Genomic DNA, 18,325 nt, shown 5'->3' on the forward strand with positions numbered 1-18,325 from the left:
TTCCCATGAAGTGATGGGACCAGATGCCATGATCTTCGTTTTCTGAATGTTGAGCTTCAAGCCAACCTTTTCACTCTCCTCTTTCACTTTCATCAAGAGGCTTTTGAGTTCCTCTTCCCTTTCTGCCATAAGGGTGGTGTCATCTGCATATCTGAGGTTATTGATATTTCTCCTGGCAATCTTAATTCCAGCTTGTGCTTCCTCCAGCCCAGTGTTCCTCATGATGTACTCTGCATATAAATTAAATAAGCAGGGTGACAATATACAACCTTGATGTACTCCTTTTCCTATTTGGAAAGAGTCTGTTGTTCCATGTCCAGTTCTAACTGTTGCTTCCTGACCTGCATACAGGTTTCTCAAGAGGCAGGTCAGGTGGTCTGAGATTCCCATCCCTTTCAGAATGTTCCACAGTTTATTGTGATCGACACAGTCAAAGGCTTTGGCATAGTCAATAAAGCAGAAATAGATGTTTTTCTGGAACTCTCTTGCTTTCTCCATGATCCAGCGGATGTTGGCAATTTGATCTCTGGTGCCTCCGCCTTTTCTAAAACCTGCTTGAACATCTGGGAGTTCACGGTTCACATATTGCTGAAGCCTGGCTTGGAGAATTTTGAGCATGACTTTACTAGCGTGTGAGATGAGTGCAATTGTGCGGTAGTTTGAGCATTCTTTGGCATTGCCTTTCTTTGGGATTGGAATGAAGACTGACCTTTTCCAGTCCTGTGGCCACTGCTGAGTTTTCCATATTTGCTGGCATATTGAGTGCAGCACTTTCACAGCATCATTTTTCAGGATTTGAAATAGCTCAATTGGAATTCCATCACCTCCACTAGCTTTGTTCGTAGTGATGCTCTCTAAGGCCCACTTGACTTCACATTCCAAGATGTCTGGTTCCAGGTGAGTGATCACGCCATCGTGATTATCTTCATCGTGAAGATCTTTTTTGTACAGTTCTTCTGTGTATTCTTGCCACCTCTTCTTAATATCTTCTGCTTCTGTTAGGTCCATACCATTTCTGTCCTTTATCGAGCCCATCTTTGCCTGAAATGTTCCTTTGATATCTCTAATTTTCTTGAAAAGATCTCTTGTTTTTCCTACTCTGTTGTTTTCCTCTATTTCTTTGCATTGATCGCTTAGGAAGGCTTTCTTATCTCTCCTAGCTATTCTTTGGAACTCTGCATTCAGATGCTTATATCTTTCCTTTTCTCCTTTTCAGGTCAGTAGGTGCCCAGTATGCTACTGGAGATCAGTGGAGAAATAATTCCAGAAAGAATGAAGGGATGGAGCCAAAGCAAAAACAAATACCCAGTTGTGGATGTGACTGGTGATAGAAGCAAAGTCCGATGCTGTAAAGAGCAATATTTCGTAGGAACCTGGAATGTTAGGTCCATGAATCAAGGCAAATTGGAAGTGGTCAAACAAGAGATGACAAGAGTGAACGTCGACATTCTAGGAATCAGTGAACTAAAATGGACTGGAATGGGTGAATTTAACTCAGATGACCATTTTATCTACTACTGTGGGCAGGAATCCCTTAGAAGAAATGGAGTAGCCATCATGGTCAAGAAGAGAGTCCAAAATGCAGTACTTGGATGCAATCTTAAAAACGATAGAATGATTTCTGTTCGTTTCCAAGGCAAACCATTCAGTATTACAGTAATCCAAGTCTATGCCCCAACCAGTAATGCTGAAGAAGCCGAAGTTGAATGGTTCTATGAAGACCTACAAGACCTTTTAGAACTAACACCCAGAAAAGATGTCCTTTTCATTATAGGTGACTGGAATGCAAAAGTAGGAAGTCAAGAAACACCTGGAGTAACAGGCAAATTTGGCCTTGGAGCACTGAATGAAGCAGGGCAAAGGCTAATAGAGCTTTCAAGAGAACGCACTGGTCATAGCAAACACCCATTTCCAACAACACAAGAGAAGATTCTACACGTGGACATCACCAGATGGTCAACACCGAAATCAGATTGATTATATTCTTTGCAGCCAAAGATGGAGAAGCTGCATACAGTTAGCAAAAACAAGACCAGGAGCTGACTGTGGCTCAGATCATGAACTCCTTATTGCCAAATTCAGACTGAAATTGAAGAAAATAGGGAAAACTACTAGACCATTCAGATATGACCTAAATCAAATCCCTTATGATTATACAGTGGAAGTAAGAAATAGATTTAAGGGACTAGATCTGATAGATAGAGTGCCTGATGAACTCTGGACGGAGGTTCGTGACATTGTACAGGAGACAGGGACCAAGACCATCTCCATGGAAAAGAAATGCAAAAAAGCAAAATGGCTATCTGAGGAGGCCTTACAAATAGCTGTGAAATGTCATATTGTAGTCTTCCTTTTTCTGGCTTATTTCACTTAGTCTGATAATCTCTAGGTCCAAGTGTGTGTTGCTTGAAGCCACTAAACTTGTGGCAATTTGTTACAGCAGCAGTAGGAAACTAATACACAGTAATATGAGTATCTGGGCAACAGAGTAGTTCCTCAATCATGCATAAGTCTCTGGAGAGTTCAACTGTTTTCCTGGGCCAGAACCCTGCTAGAGACATAGACCAAATTTCTGAATCTGCTGAGAACCAATATGGCTGACCTCAACTTCCCTAAAGGTCCTTTCTTCCACCCTGGGATGCCTCACCTCGCCTGGCCTGAGGCACCTCTGGCTCTTCTTTGTAAAGACCATGCTGGCCACTGATAGTTACTCATTTGTGTGGGCTGTTAGGTGAGCTCTGGGAACAAAGCACCAGAGGCCTGAGTTCAAATCCCTCCTCCAGGCCTGAGATGACACCTTCCTGATTTATACTGTGGTTATATGGATTGAGAGGGGTGATGTGTGTCCAACACCAAACACAGGGTCAGCACCAGAGTAGGTATCCATTCAAGGTTACCCTTCTCTTCCCACATGTGCCAGCTATACCATGAGTCTTTGCTGTCCTCAGCTTTTTTAATGTAGGTCTCTCCAGCTACTTTCTCTACAGCTTTGCAAACCCAGTGATGGCCCTGTCTTTTGCTAGCACCCTAACTACAAATCAATGCCCTCAGTGTCACCCTCCCAGTGACTTGATGTCTAGTTGGAGTTTCCCAGAAATGTTACCTGAGACAAGGATTCCAGCATTGGTGGTTTGTCTGGGAGATGGTCCCAGAAAATACCAATGGAAATGTATACTTGTCTTTTGATTTATGCTGGGAAGAAACACCATTTCCCCAGCAAAGCAAAGGCTTCTTTGTCTGGCATAGGCTTTCTATTATACTTTCAAATATCCTACAAAACTACCTCCATTTGGCAAGTTTCAAAGCCAAAATCTGCATATATTAAAGGTTTTTAAGCCCAAGGAAAACTTTTCATCACCTCTAAAACCTTTACTTCTTCCCCCCATTCCATCACCTAAAGGTTACAGCCTCCCAGGGTTACTGTTTTCGTTACCTGAGAATATTTTCAAATATCCAGATAATTGAGAATCCTAATTAATAAGTCTGAATAATAGGGTCACCATGTGAAATGCAGGCTGATCATTGCCTGAATAAAGTACAGAGGAGGCATTTCAGATGTGCTCAGCCATGAAAAGCCAACATTGACACCCTGATGTTCTTCATCATTAAGTGACATGTATCGAATGCCTGCAAGGTGTAAGGCATTGCGCTGGGTGCTGGGAGGCTGTCAGAGAGGCTTGAGAAGGTTTCAGGCAAAAAAGAAGAGCTTTCCTTCTCTAAAACAATTCTGAGTCTGTTCCAGCTTCCACTGTTAAGAGTCTTCTCTTTTTTTTCCTGGCCTTATTCGGTATCCCCTTATACAATGAACCTCTCACTAGGAGGGACTGAAACCTCATGTATCATGTGGCTGAGAGGGGCCCTGAGGTCCTGCCAGTGTACAGACAGAGACACAGAGGGGAAGTAATTATTAGCTGGGAGCGACCCAACCCACAGGCGGTACAACTAGTCCTGAAATCTTTGTCCCCAGCATCTGCTTTCTTCACATTTTAAGCTGTTGCTGGACCTTTGCACTTGGGGGTAGGGGGAATTAATTAAGGGTTGGCCTCTGAGATAGCTTTCTAAGAGCACGTCCAGGCAAAGTGGATTCCCCCAGCTGTACCTCTTTCCACTTGGTAGCTGGCAAGCTCTGCCCCAGTGAGCCCAGCAGACCCTGTGCTGCCTGGCCTCCTCTGAACACCCTTCTGTCTCAGGACTGTTTCTTCTCTGACCACTGTGTGAAAGTGAAAGACGCTCAGTCGTGTCTGACTCTTTGCCACCCCATGGACTATACAGTCCATGGAATTTTCTAGGCCACAATACTGGAGTGGGTAGCCTTTCTCTTCTCCAGGGGATCTTCCTAACCCAGGGATCGAACCCAGGCCTCCCACATTGCAGGCGGATTCTTTACCAGCTGACCACTATACCCAGATCTTATAGGAAAATCATTTTAAATGTTCATTCTTGAGCCCCTCCTCAAACCTCCTGAATCAGAATTCATCCCTGGGGCTCCAGCCAAAGAAACCACACTTGTAAACAGGCTTTCCATGTGTTTCAGACCACACCAGAATCTGAGAACCACTCGCCTGGGGGCGGTAACCCAGTGTGCTCAGTGTGGCTTAGAAGGCCGGCACCATCTGGCTGTGGCTACCTTCTGACCTTACCTCCATCAGCCAGGTTGAACTGCTCCCTGTTCTAGAAACAGATCTTATAATGTCAAACCTCTGAATCTTTGCTAACTCTTATTTCCTCTGCCTTGTTTGCTTTTCTTTCACGAAACGAGCAAATTCCTGTTCTTCTTCCAAAGCCCTCATGAAATGTCCCTCAATCTCTGTCACTCCCTTTAACTCTTTCCCCCAGAAGACTCTCCTGCTCCCTCCTTCAGCCTCACAGCTATTGAAATCTGCCTCTAGGACAGCACTTTTCTTATTTTACATATATTTTGAATATTTATGTATTTATTTGGCTGTGTCGGGTCTTAGTTGGTTATCTTTTGTTGTGGTGCATGTATTATCTAGTTGTAGCACATGAGCCCCGAGCACAGGGGCTTAGTAGTCGCCATGTGCAGGCTTAGCTGCTTCTCTGCACGTGGAATCTTAGTTCCCCCACCAGGGATCAGATCCGCATACCCTGCATTACAAGGCAGATTCCTAAGCAGTGGACCACCAGGGAAGTCCCACTTTTCTTTTTATATAAATGAGCCCTAAGGCTGTACCTCAGTCCAGAGCTGCAGGGAGCACACCTTGCTCATTTGTGCATATTAGAAACAGTCACCCCTTCCTTCAAAGCCAGACACACAGCTTGTCAACAGGAGCACAGGCTGCATCTCCGCTCCCTCACCCCTCCACAGACTCCCTTGTGCAGGACAGAGCCTGTCGACTATGTGCAGAGACTTCCCTCCTCTCTGCTAACGAAGAGCTCATGAAGGCCCTGGCACTTGTTCATGCTTGTACGTCCCCAGCGTAGATGTCTGGCCTTGTAATGACTCTCTGTGAAAGGTTTTATAAGCTGCAGTGAATTGAATGCAGCCTGTGAACACAGGCAAGCTGACTGCCCACGTGTCATCAAATGCTGTGAATTGCAGAAGGCGCTTGAGCAGCAGAGGCTGGATGAGTTATGTAGTCTGTTATGTTCTCTGTGGATTCTGGATATTTTAACATCTGCAACTGGAAATTGTTTAGAGCTGTGAGACTAAAACAGATGCCTAAAGCAGTCTGTTAGCTCATTCTTTATTTTGTGGACCTGAAAAAACAAACCCATATATATTTTGAATGAAACGTGGAAGTGAAAGTTGCTCATTTGTGTCTGACTCTTTGCGACCCCATGGACTGTACAGTTCATGGAATTCTCCAGGCCAGAATACTGGAGTGGGTAGCTATTCCCTTCTCCAGGGGATCTTCCCAACCTAGGGACTGAACCCAGGTCTCCCACATTGCAGGCAGATTCGATTCTATTATATTTTGAATAGTAGTCCTTTATCAGATATGCCTTATACAAGTATTTTCTCCCAGTCTGTGGTTGGTCTCCTCATTCTCTTGATACTGTCTTTCACCGAACAGCTTTTAATTTTTAGGAAGTCCAGCATATCAATAAACTCTTTCATATTTAATCATATTGTTGGTGTTGTTCCTAAAAAGGCATTGCCATACCCAAGGTCATCTAGGTTTTGTCCTGTAGGTTTATAGTTTTGCATTTAGATAATTTTGAGTTAATATTTATAAAGAGTGTAAGGCCTAAGTATGTACATATGTATGTGAATGTTCAGTTGTTACAGCACCATTTATTGAAAAGACTATCTTTACTCCGTTGTACTGCCTTTTCTTCTTTGTCAAAGTGCAGTTGACTATAATTATGTGGGTCTATTTCTGCAATCTTTCTTCGTTTAAACATTTTTATTTTATATTGGAATATAATTGATTTACAATGTTGTGTTAGTTTTAGGTGTACAGAAAAGTGATTCAGTTAGACATATACATATACTCAGTGTCCTTTTTCAAATTCTTTTCCCATATAGGTTATTACAGAATATAGAGTTCTCTGTGCTATACAGTAGGTCCTTATTGGTTATCCATTTTTATGTAATAGTGTGTATCAGTTCAGTTCAGTCGCTCAGTCGTATCCGACTGTTAATCCAAATCTCCTAATTTATTTCTCCCCTCCCCACCTTTCCTCTTTGGTAATCATAAGTTTGTTTTCTAAGTCTGTGAGTCTGCTTCTGTTTTGTAAGTAAGTTCATTTTTTTTAAAGTTAATTGAAGTTAATTTCAATCATTTTTTAAAATTCCGCATATAGGTGATATGATATGGCACTTTCTGTTTCTGACTTATTGTACTTAGTATAATTTCGAGGTCCATCCCTGCCTTTGAAAATGGCATTATTTCATTCTTTGTCATGTCTGAGCACAATTCTGTTGTACACATATACATTTTCTTTATTCATTCATCTGTTGATGGATATTTAGTTTGCTTTCCATGTCTTGGCTATTGTAAATATTGCTACAGTGAACACTGAGGTGCAGGTATCTTTTCAAATTATGGTTTCCTCCAGATACTTTCCCAGGAGTGGAGCGGTATTGTTGGATATGATAGCTCTATTTTTAGTTTTTTTAAAGAACCTCCATCCTGTTCTCCACAGTGGCTGTACCAGTTTATATTCCCACCAACAGTGTAGGAGGGTTCCTTTTTCCCCATACCCCTCTCTAGCATTTATTGCTTGTAGACTTTTTGATGATGGCCATTCCCACCATAATACATCATTATAGTTTTGATTTATATTTCTCTAATAATTAGAGATATTGAGCATCTTTGCGTGTGCTTTTTGGCCATCTGTGTGTCTGTTTTGTTTTTGATATTGAACTTCATGAGCTGTTTGTATATTTTAGAGATTCATTCCTTGTTGGTCACATCACTTGTAAATATTTTCTCCCATTCTGTGGGTTGTGTTTTGTGTATGGTTTCCTTTGCTGTGCAAAAGTTGTTAAGTTTAACTAGGTTCCATTTGCTTATTTTTGTTTTTATTTTCATTACTATAGGAGATGGATCCAAAAAGATATCACTGTATTTTATGTCAGAGTCTTCCCCTATGTTCTTTCTCTGAGGTTGGTTTTTTTTTTCTAATATTTATTTATTTGGCTATGCCAGGTCTTTTTATTTATTTATTTATTTTTAACTGGAGGATAATTGCTTTACAATATTGTGTTGGTTTCTGACATACAGCAACATGAATCAGCCATAGGTATACATATGTCCCCTCCCTCTTGAACCTCCCCCTCACCTCCCATGCCATCCCAGCCCTCTCGGTTGTCCCAGTCTGAGTTCCCTGAGTCATACGGCAAATTCCCCCTGGCTCTCTATTTTACATATGGTAGTGTATATGTTTCTGTGCTACTCTCTCCATTCGTCCTGCCCTCTCCTTCCTCCTGCTAACCTGTGTTCACAAGTCTGTTCTGTATGTCTGCATCTCCACTGCTGCCCTGCAAATAGGTTCATCAGTACCATCTTTCTAGATTCCACATGTATGTATTAATATACGATATTTGTTTTTCTCTTTCTGACTTACTTAACTCTGTATAATAGGCTCTACGTTCATCTACTTCATGAGAACTGACTCAAATGCGTTCCTTTCTATAGCTGAGTAATATTCCATTATATATATGTACCACAGCTCTGTGCCAGGTGCACATGGAATCTTCAGTCTTCACTACAGCATGCAAACTTAGTTGCAGCATGTGGAATCTAGTTCCCTGACCAGGATCAAACCTGGGGCCCTTTCATTGGGAGCACAGAATCTTAGCCACTAGACCACCAGTCTTCCCTCCTCTAAGAGTTTTATAGTGTTCAGTTATACATTTAGGCCTTTAATCCATTTTAAGTTTATTTTTCTATATGATGTTAGAGAATGTTCAAGTTTCGTTCTTTCACATTAGCTGTCCAGTTTTCCCAGCACTATTTCTCTGTTGTGTATTCTTGCCTTCTTTGTCGTAGATTAATTGACCATAGGCACATGGGTTTATTTCTGGGCTTTCTATTCTGTTCCATTGATCTATAATATAAGAAGTATAAGATATAGACAGAAAAGTACACAGCTCATAAGTGTACAAATTTTCACAAAGTGAAAACACTTATGAGAGCTTGTTTTGGAAAAAAGATTCCTGTTTCTCGGGGTGGTATTTTGGGCAGAACAATTTTTTTGTGAACTGTCATAGATAAACACAGCTGGACATTAGTTAAATTTGTGAAAACAGATTTATTCAGAAACTGACCGTAGAGGGAAAGCTGAGCACCAGTTCTATTTGTGCAGAGGGAATGGAGGAGAAGGAAGGAGGCAGTGAGCAGTGAGCAAGGAAAAACTACAAAAAATTGGACAAAGGCGTTAGTCCACATGAAAGCCATCTAGATTTGCTAACTGGCTTATTGACTGAAGCTTATTAATTATTAATTGAAAGTTAGGCCCCTACCCTCCCACAGAGACTGAGAGACAGGGACCCTATCATCGGATGTTGCTGAAGCAAACAGTAAATGATTCTGCCTTAGGTTTTTATCAGGCACTTTAAGTTGCCCTTGAACTGTTAGAAACTGTTAGTATTAGTTCAAGACTTTATAGTCAAAGTTGAGGCCTTACATCAAGAAAAGGGCTCAAGGATTTCTCTGGTGGTCCAGTAGCTAAGACTCCACACTCCCTATGTAGGAGGCTAGGTTCAGTCCCTGGTGTTGGAACCAGATCCCACATGCCACAGCTAAGAAAGAGTTCATGTGCCACAACTAAAGATAGTTCAGTCACTCAGTCACATCTGACTCTTTGAATCCCCATGAACTGCAGCACTCCAGGCTTCCCTGTCCATCACTAACTCGCGGAGCTTGCTCAAACTGATGTCCATAGAGTCAGTGATACCATCCAACCATCTCATCCTCTGTCGTCCCCTTCTACTCCTGCCTACAATCTTTCCCAGCATCAGGGTCTTTTCTAATGTGTCAGTTCACATCAGGTGGCCAAAGTATTGGAGCTTCAGCATCAGTCCTTCCAATGAATATTCAGGACTGATTTCCTTTAGGATGGACTACTTGGATCTCCTTGCAGTTCAAGGGATTCTCAAGAATCTTCTCCAACACTGCAGTTCAAAAGCATCAGTTCTTCGGCACTCACATCCATACATGACTACTGGAAAAACTATAGCTTTGACTAGATGGACCTTTGTCAGCAAAGTAATGTCTCTGCTTTTTAATATGCTGTCTAGGTTTGTCATAGCTTTTCTTTCAAGGACCAAGTGTCTTTTAATTTCTTGACTGCAGTCACCATCTGCAGTGATTTTGGAGCCCCAAAAAATAAAGTCTGTTACTGTTTCCATTGTTTCCCCATCTATTTCCCATGAAGTGATGGGACCAGATGCCATGATCTTCATTTTTTGAATGTTGAGTTTTGAGCCAGCTATGATGCTAAAACTGAAACTCCAATACTTTGGCCACCTCATGCAACGAGTTGACTCACTGGAAGAGAGTCTGATGCTGGGAGGGATTGGGGGTGGGAGGAGACGGGGACGACAGAGAATGAGATGGCTGGATGGCATCACCGACTCGATGGACGTGAGTTTGAGTGAACTCCGGGAGTTGGTGATGGACAGGGAGGCCTGGCGTGCTGTGATTCATGGGGTCACAAAGAGTTGGACATGACTGAGCGACTGAACTGAACTGAACTGAAAGAGCAACTAAAAATCCCATATGCCAAAACAGAAATCAAAGATCCCACGTGTTGCAACTGAGACCGAGGGCAGCCAAATAAATAAAAAGGAAGGCACACAGCTGCTTTTAAAAATAGTAAATAAATAAAGAAGAGGGCTCAGAGGAGACTGGCTAGAGTTTGGTCAAGGAGAGAATCTTTGTCAGCACAACTGTCCCACAGATTGAGGACTTTAAAAATCATCCCCACCACCATATTATGCAAAAGTAATTAGGTGCATTTCCAAATGCCCTATCCTACAAAAACCACGCTAGGTAACATCTAATATACCTACCAGCTTTGAAATCCTACAGTAATGTCACTAGCTATTTTGTCTCCATTTGAAGAGAGAGATAAAGAAACAGGCTGAAAAGACAGTACAAAGAGTGCTGGACAGGGGGTTGGAGGCTGTAGGAGGTTATGAGCTTCCTCTGCAAAGTTTCATATGAATGCACACTCCCTTGCCTGAGTTACTTTGCAAAGATTCCCAGGAAGACCAGGCAAGGAAGTGGGCAGACTATGGAGTTAATCCTAATTAAAATTCTGATTTTGCCATTAAACTTTATTTCCTTGAGCCACTTAGCTTCTCCTGGCTTTGCTGAGCTTTGCAAAGCCAGTCTTTGGTGGTTCCTGCTCAAGGTACACAGGCAGCCATACCCTCTAGAGTAGGTTCTCCAAGGCTCTGCCAGCTGCGTGGCCCAGCAACTGGGAACCTGTACCAACCAACATTCTCCAGTCTACTCCCTTTCCCCACACCTGCTCCTGACAGTGGGTGTGGTCCTGAAGGACCAGAAGGAAAGGAACCAGCAGATGAAAGAAAGCAAGCAGACAGCTTGGTTAAAAAACAACAAACTGCACAGCTGCCATTCAAGCCCGGCCAGGGTCTCCATGCAAGAGGCACCCTGTCCAACTCCAGGAGATAGGGCATTAAAATGGACTTGGCAGAGGAAAAAGTACCTAATGCAACTGAATATTCCCTAGGAAACACACTATTTTAATAGCTAGGTAAGGCTTAGAAGGTTTTGGACCAAGAAGAGATGTCATTAAAGTTCCCTTATACCCAGTAGGAAAGGGATTTGGCTGAGCAAATTAGATAGCTAGGAAAGACAAACCCTTCTCTGTTTATACTTCGTTGGTTTGAGACCTCTCAAAGGAACAGTTTTAGTTGTTAACTACCTCCTGGTGGTGTAAGGAAAGCCCAGACCTTCAGGACCCAGAGGTCTGGCTACCATCTTGGCTGGGAAGAAAATGTGGTTCACTCTTTTGTGGAATTTTTCCCCCCAAGAAAAAAATTAGTTTTTCTCAATAGTTATCCACATGCCCAACCACAGGAGTCTGGACTTTCTCCTGTTGGTAAAGGGAGGTTTAAAGCATTTCACATGGGGGATAGATATGATTGAGTTTCAAAATATTCATCCTGGTTCCTAACACACTTTTTACTGTTTCAGAAAAATTTTTGTATTTTTTATTTCACTTTTAAATAAGCTTTTTTATTTTGAGATAACTGTAGATTCACAGGCAATTCTAAAAGATTAGACAGAAAGGTCCTATGTACTTCTTTCTCAGCTTCCTCTTGGTTACAGTCTTGCAAAACTGTACTACATTAATCACAACCAGGATACTGATAATTGATGCAGTGAAAAAACAGAAAAGCTCCTCCACTGCAAGGATCTCTCATGTTACCCTTTTAAAGCAGCATCTACTTCCCTCTCACTTCTACTCCCTGCTTAACCCTTGGCAAACTCTAATCCATTCTCTATTTCTTTACTTTTGTCATTTCAAGGATGTTATATAAATGGAGTCATACAGACCTGTGCCTTAGGGAATTGCTGTTATCACTCTGCAAAATTCTCTGGAGATTCATCCAGATTGTGTGTATCAATAGTTTGTTCCTTTTTTGGCTGAGTAGTAATCCATGGTATGGATGTACCCAAGGTTTTTTTGTTTGTACGTATGTATTTTTAACTATTCACCCGTTTGAAGGACATTTGGACTATTATGAATACAGGTGGTATAAATATTCATGTACAGGCTTTTGTCTGAATGTTAGTCCTATTTCTCTGAGCTAAATGCTCAAAATTGCGAATACTAAGTCATATGATAGTTGCATGTTTATTTTTTTTTAAATAACCCTGAATCCTTGGAATAAATCTCATTTGGTCATGGAGTATATTTCCTTTTACATATTGCTGAATTTTATTTGATATGTTTTTTTAGAAGTATTTGTATCCATTTTCCTAAGGGATATTGTGCTATAATTCTTAGTAGTATTTTTATCTAGTTTTGATATCAAGGTTGTTCAGTTTAGTCACTCAGTTGTGTCTGGCTGTTTGCGACCCCATGAACTGCACCATGCCAGGCTCCTGTATCCATCACCAACTCCTGGAGCTAACTCAAACTCATGTCCATTGAGTTGGTGATGCCATCCAACTATCTCATCCTCTGTTATCCTTTTCTCCTCCCACCTTCAATCTTTCCTAACATCAGGGTCTTTTCAAAGGAGTCAGCTCTTTGCATCAGGTGGCCAAAGTATTGGAGTTTCAGCTTCAACATCAGTCCTTCCAATGAATATTAAGGACTGATTTCCTTTATGATGTACTGACCGGATCTCCTTACTGTCCAAGGGACTCTCAAGAGTCTTCTCCAACACCACAGTTCAAAAACATCAATTCTTCGGTGCTCGGCTTTCTTTGTAGTTCAACTCTCACATCCATACATGACTACTGGAAAAACCAAAGCTTTGACTAGATGGACCTTTGTTGGCAGAGTAATGTCTCTGCTTTTTAATATACTGTCTAGGTTGGGGCAGCGGCCAAGAGGAGCTACCCCACGCCCGAGGTCAGGGCAGCGGCCAAGAGGAGCAACCCCACATCCAAGTGGCTGCAGCTGCACTGGCACAGGAGGGCCGAGAGGAACTACTCCACGTTCAAGGTCAGGAGGGGTGGCCGTGAGGAGATACCCCTCGTCCAAGGTAAGGAGCAGTGGCTGCGCTTTGCTAGAGCAGCCATGAAGAGATACCCCATGACCAAGGTAAGAGAAACCCAAATAAGACAGTAGGTATTGGGAGAGGGCATCAGAGGGCAGACACACTGAAGTCATAATCACAGAAAACTAGTCAATCTGATCACATAGTCCACAGCCTTGTCTAACTCAATGACACTAAGCCATGCCATGTGGGGTCACCCAAGACAGACGGGTCATGGTGGAGAGGTCTGACAGAATGTGGTCCACTGGAGAAGGGAATGGCAAACCACTGCAGCATTCTTGCCTTGAGGACCCCATGAATAGTATGAAAAGGCAAAATGATAGGATACTGAATGAGGAACTCGCCAGGTCAGTAGGTGCCCAGTATGCTACTGGAGATCAGTGGAGAAATAACTCCAGAAAGAATGAAGGGGTGGAGCCAAAGCAAAAACAATACCCAGTTGTGGATGTGACTGGTGACAGAAACAAGGTCCGATGTGGTAAAGAGCAATATCGCATAGGAACCTGGAATGTTAGGTCCATGAATCAAGGCAAATTGGAAGTGGTCAAACAGGAGATGGCAAGAGTGAATGTAGACATTCCAGGAATCAGTGAACTAAAATGGACTGGAATGGGTGAATTTAACTCAGATGACCATTATATCTACTGCTCTGGGCAGGAATCCCTTAGAAGAAATGGAGTAGCCATCATGGTCAACAAAAGAGTCCGAAATGCAGTACTTGGATGCAATCTCAGAAACGACAGAATGATCTCTGTTCGTTTCCAAGGCAAACCATTCAATATTATAGTAATCCAAGCCTATGCCCCAACCAGTAACTCTGAAGTTGCTGAAGTTGAACGGTTCTATGAAGACCTACAAGACCTTTTAGAACTAACACCCAAAAAAGATGTCCTTTTCATAATAGGGGACTGGAATGCAAAAGTAGGAAGTCAAGAAATACCTGGTGTAACAGGCAAATTTGGCCTTGGAGCACTGAATGAAGCAGGGCAAAGGCTAATACAGTTTTGCTAAGAGAACACACTGGTCATAGCAAATGCCCTCTTTCAGCAACACAAGAGAAGACTCTACACATGGACATCACCAGATGGTCAACACCGAAATCAGATTGATTATATTCTTTGCAGCCAAAGATGGAGAAGCTCTATACAGTTAGCAAAAACAAGACCAGGAGCTGACTGTGGCTCAGATCATGAACTCCTTATTGCCAAATTCAGACTTAAATTGAAGAAAGTAGGGAAAACCACTAGACCATTCAGGTATGACCTAAATCAAATCCCTTATGATTACACAGTGGAAGTGAGAAATAGATTTAAGGGACTAGATCTGATAGACAGAGTGCCTGATGAACTATGGACGCAGGTTCATGACATTGTACAGGAGACAGGGATCAAGACCATCCCCATGGAAAAGAAATGCAAAAAGGCAAAATGGCTGTCTGAGGAGGCCTTACAAATAGCTGTGAAAAGAAGAGAAGCGAAAAACAAAAAAGAAAAGGAAAGATATAAGCATCTGAATGCAGAGTTCCAAAGAATAGCAAGGAGAGATAAGAAAGCCTTCCTCAGTGATCAATGCAAAGAAATAGAGGAAAACAACAGAATAGGAAAAACTAGAGATCTCTTCAAGAAAATTAGAGATACCAAGGGAACATTTCAGGCAAAGATGGGCTCGATAAAGGACAGAAATGGTATGGACCTAACAGAAGCAGAAGATATTAAGAAGAGGTGGCAAGAATACACAGAAGAACTGTACAAAAAAGATCTTCATGACCCAGATAATCATGATGGTGTGATCACTCACCTGAGCCAGACATCTTGGAATGTGAAGTCAAGTGGGCCTTAGAAAGCATCACTATGAACAAAGCTAGTGGAGGTGATGGAATTCCAGTTGAGGTATTTCAGATCCTGAAAGATGATGCTGTGAAAGTGCTTCACTCAGTATGCCAGCAAATTTGGAAAACTCAGCAGTGGCCACAGGACTGGAAAAGGTCAGTCTTCATTCCAATCCCAAAGAAAGGCAATGACAAAGAATGCTCAAACTACTGCACAATTGCACTCATCTCACACGCTGGTAAAGTCATGCTCAAAATTCTCCAAGCCAAGTTTCAGCAATACGTGAACCGTGAATTTCCAGATGTTCAAGCTGGTTTTAGAAAAGGCAGAGGAACCAGAGATCAAATTGTCAACATCTGCTGGATCATGGAAAAAGCAAGAGAGTTCCAGAAAAACATCTATTTCTGCTTTATTGACTATGCCAAACCTTTGACTGTGTGGATCACAACAAACTGTGGAAAATTCTGAAGGAGATGGGAATATCAGACCACCTGACCTGCCTCTTGAGAAACCAGTATGCAGGTCAGGAAGCAACAGTTAGAACTGGACATGGAACAACAGACTGGTTCCAAATAGGACAAGGAGTACGTCAAGGTTGTATATTGTCACCGTGCTTATTTAACTTATATGCAGAGTACATCATGAGGAATGCTGGGCTGGAAGAAGCACAAGCTGGAATCAAGATTGCCGGGAGAAATCTCAATAACCTCAGATATGCAGATAACACCACCCTTATGGCAGAAAGTGAAGAGGAACTAAAGAGCCTCTTGATGAAAGTGAAAGAGGAGAGTGAAAAGGTTGGCTTGAAGCTCAACATTCAGAAAATGAAGATCATGGCATCTGGTCCCATCACTTCATGGGAAATAGATGGGGAAACAGTGGAAACAGTGTCAGACTTTATTTTTTTGGGCTCCAAAATCACTGTGGATGCTGATTGCAGCCATGAAATTAAAAGACGCTTACTCCTTGGAAGGAAAGTTATGACTGACCTAGATAGCATATTAAAAAGCAGAGACATTACTTTGCCAGCCAAGGTCCATCTGGTCAAGGCTATGGTTTTTCCATTGGTCATGTATGAATGTGAGTTGGACTATGAAGAAAGCTGATTGCCGAAGAATTGATGCTTTTGAACTGTGGTGCTGGAGAAGACTCTTGAGAGTCCCTTGGACTGCAAGGAGATCCAACCAGTCCATTCTAAAGGAGATAAATCCTGGGTGTTCATTGGAAGGACTGATGCTAAAGCTGAAACTCCAATACTTTGGCCACCTCATGCAAAGAATTGACTCATTGGAAAAGACTCTGTTGCTGGGAGGGATTGGGAGCAGGAGGAGAAGGGGATGACAGAGAATGAGATGGCTGGATGGCATCACCGACTCGATGGACATGAGTTTGAGTGAACTCCGGGAGTTGGTGATGGACAGGGATGCCTGGCATGCTGTGATTCATGGGGTCACAAAGAGTCGGACACAACTGAGCGACTGAACTGACTGACTGGCTGACTTATGTTGGTCAAGGTTGTACTACTATATGAATTGAATCCTCTTCTCTTATATTTTCTGAAAAGTATTCTATAGAATTGGGGCTAATTCTTATTTAAACATTCAGTAGAACTCTTCAGTGAAACCATCTGGGCTTGGAGATTTTGCTTGTCAGAGTATTGAAATTATAAGTTAAATACTACCTTATAAAATTATAAAATACTACATTATAACTATTATCCTAACAGTAGTTCATTTGTCATTCAGTTGTGTCTGACTCTTTGCAACCCCATGGACTTCCCCATGGACAATCCCATGGACTGCCCCATCAGGCTGCTCTTCCATGGGATTTCCCAGTCAAGAATACTGGAGTGGGTAGCCATTCCCTTCTCCAGGGGATCGTTATTCAAATCATGCTTGGGTAAATTGTGTCAACTTTGTTGATGTTTTCAAAGAGCCAGGCCTTTTTTCATTTATTTTCTCGCTCTCATTTTTTATTTTCAATCTTATTGATATGTATTCTTTAGTATCCCCTTTCTTCTGATGATTTGGGCTTCTCTTGCTCTTCTTTTTCTAGGTAAGCACTTAGATTATTGATTTGATACATTGACTCTTTCTTAAAGTATGGCAGCTCCCAATTTATAGGGAGTAATTCTATACATATTAAAAAGCAGAGACATTACTTTGCCAACAAAGGTCCGTCTAGTCAAGGCTATGGTTTTTCCCGTGGTCATGTATGGATGTGAGAGTTGGACTGTGAAGAAAGCTGATCGCCGAAGAATTGATGCTTTTGAACTGTGGTGTTGGAGAAGACTCTTGAGAGTCCCTTGGACTGCAACGAGATCCAACCAGTCCATTCTAAAGGAGATCAATCCTAGGTGTTCATTGGAGGGACTGATGCTAAAGCTGAAACTGCAATACTTTGGCCACCTCATGCGATGAGTTGACTCACTGGAAAAGAGTCTGATGCTAGGAAAGGTTGAGGGCAGGAGGAGAAGGGGATGACAGAGAATGAGATGGCTGGATGGCATCACTGACTCTGTGGACATGAGTTTGAGTGAACTCCGGGAGTTGGTGATGGACAGGGAGGCCTGGCGTGCTGTGATTCATGGGGTCGCGGAGAGTCGGACACGACTGAGCAACTGAACTGAACTGAACTGAACTCTACAAATTTCCCTGTCAGCAAACTTTATCTCTGTTCCAAAAATTTTGATATGTTGTATTTCACTTTCATTCACTTGAATGTATTTTTAAAATTTTTCTTGAGGTTATTCTTTGGCCAATAGATTATTTAGAATTAGAAAAATGTCAAACAGAGGAAGCGAATATGAAATTCTAAACTGTCAAAGCGATTCCCTTGTATAAGACTTTCTCCATACAGGTGTTGTTCCAGACATTCAGAAGAATGGTGTGTATCTTGATTCCAAAGATAGATTTGTAGGTCCTGGCATGAAGGAGTAGGTTGCCACCTCATGTAGGAGACATGCTTTGTGATGGTTGGTGCTGTAGTAAAGGATTCTTTGATTAAAAGTTAACAGAAACCCATCAGACTAATTTTGGGGAAAAAGGAAAACGAAAGAATTGGGGAGATTGTTGGAAAATTTAAAGGAATTCCTGTAGATATCCCCCCAAACATTGAGAGTCATGATAAGCTGGAGGCTGAGCCATCAAACTAAAGCAGCTCCTATTCTCAATTGTCTAACAAAGAAACTCCTCTTTGCAGACAAGTTTTCTGTATTTCTCAGTGCATGAGGGAAAAGTTAGCTATCTGGTCCTCCTGAATCTGCCAGCCCAACTACTCAAGAAAGACTGACCAGAATTTCTGTACCACAGTTACACAATTC

This window comes from Moschus berezovskii, chromosome 9, assembly GCF_049115385.1.
Source record: "Moschus berezovskii isolate FMDL1 chromosome 9, NW_MosBer_1.0, whole genome shotgun sequence".
In the NCBI taxonomy this organism is placed as follows: domain Eukaryota; kingdom Metazoa; phylum Chordata; class Mammalia; order Artiodactyla; family Moschidae; genus Moschus; species Moschus berezovskii.